This window comes from Rhipicephalus microplus, unplaced genomic scaffold, assembly GCF_043290135.1.
Source record: "Rhipicephalus microplus isolate Deutch F79 unplaced genomic scaffold, USDA_Rmic scaffold_977, whole genome shotgun sequence".
Taxonomy (NCBI): Eukaryota; Metazoa; Arthropoda; class Arachnida; order Ixodida; family Ixodidae; genus Rhipicephalus; species Rhipicephalus microplus.
This window is the reverse complement of record NW_027465527.1, coordinates 1311-2500: the sequence shown is the minus strand read 5'-3', so window position 1 is coordinate 2500 and position 1190 is coordinate 1311.

Here is a 1190-nt window from a genome sequence, read left to right as displayed (position 1 = left end):
TGGTGCCGCACCCGGCTCGCCCCGGCAGACGCGTTTTTTTTTTTCTTTCGCCCCGGCTGACGCAGTTTTCGCGCCGCCCCGGCTGACGCGGTTTCGTGCCGCCCCGGCAGACGCGGTTTTTTGCGCCGCCCCGGCTGACGCGGTTTTTGCCGCCCCGGCTGACGCAGTTCGGACTTAGCACTTTTCGGCTGTGCCTGGCTGGCGGCCCACTCACTCGATCGCCATGTCTGTTTGCCACAGTTTTCCCGGTGGTGCCGCACCCGGGCTCGCCCCGGCTGACGCAGTTTTCGCGCCGCCCCGGCTGACGCGGTTTCGTGCCGCCCCGGCAGACGCGGTTTTCGCGCCGCCCCGGCTGACGCGGTTTCGTGCCGCCCCGGCAGACGCAGTTCGGACTTAGCACTTTTCGGCTGTGCCTGGCTGGCGGCCCACTCACTCGATCGCCATGTCTGTTTGCCACAGTTTTCCCGGTGGTGCCGCACCCGGGCTCGCCCCGGCAGACGCGTTTTTTTTTTTCTTTCGCCCCGGCTGACGCAGTTTTCGCGCCGCCCCGGCTGACGCGGTTTCGTGCCGCCCCGGCAGACGCGGTTTTTTTTGCACCGCCCCGGCTGACGCGGTTTTTGCCGCCCCGGCTGACGCAGTTCGGACTTGGCACTTTTTGGCTGAGCCTGGCTGGTGGCCCACTCACTCGATCGCCATGTCTGTTAGCCACAGTTTTCCCGGTGGTGCCGGCACCCGGGCTCGCCCCGGCTGACGCAGTTTTCGCGCCGCCCCGGCAGACGCGGTTTTCGCGCCGCCCCGGCTGACGCGGTTTTTGCCGCCCCGGCTGACGCAGTTCGGACTTGGCACTTTTTGGGCTGAGCCTGGCTGGCGGCCCACTCACTCGATCGCCATGTCTGTTTGCCACAGTCTTCCCGGTGGTGCCGCACCCGGGCTCGCCCCGGCAGACGCGTTTTTTTTTTCTTTCGCCCGGCAGACGTGGTTCCCCCCCCCCCTTTTCGCTCGCCCCGGCTGACGAGGTTTTCGCGCCGCCCCGGCTGACGCAGTTTTCGCGCCGCCCCGGCTGACGCGGTTTCGTGCCGCCCCGGCTGACGCGGTTTTCGCGCCGCCCCGGCTGACGCGGTTTTTTGCGTCGCCCCGGCTGACACGGTTCGGACTTTGCACTTTTCGGCTGTGCCTGGCTGGCGGCCCAC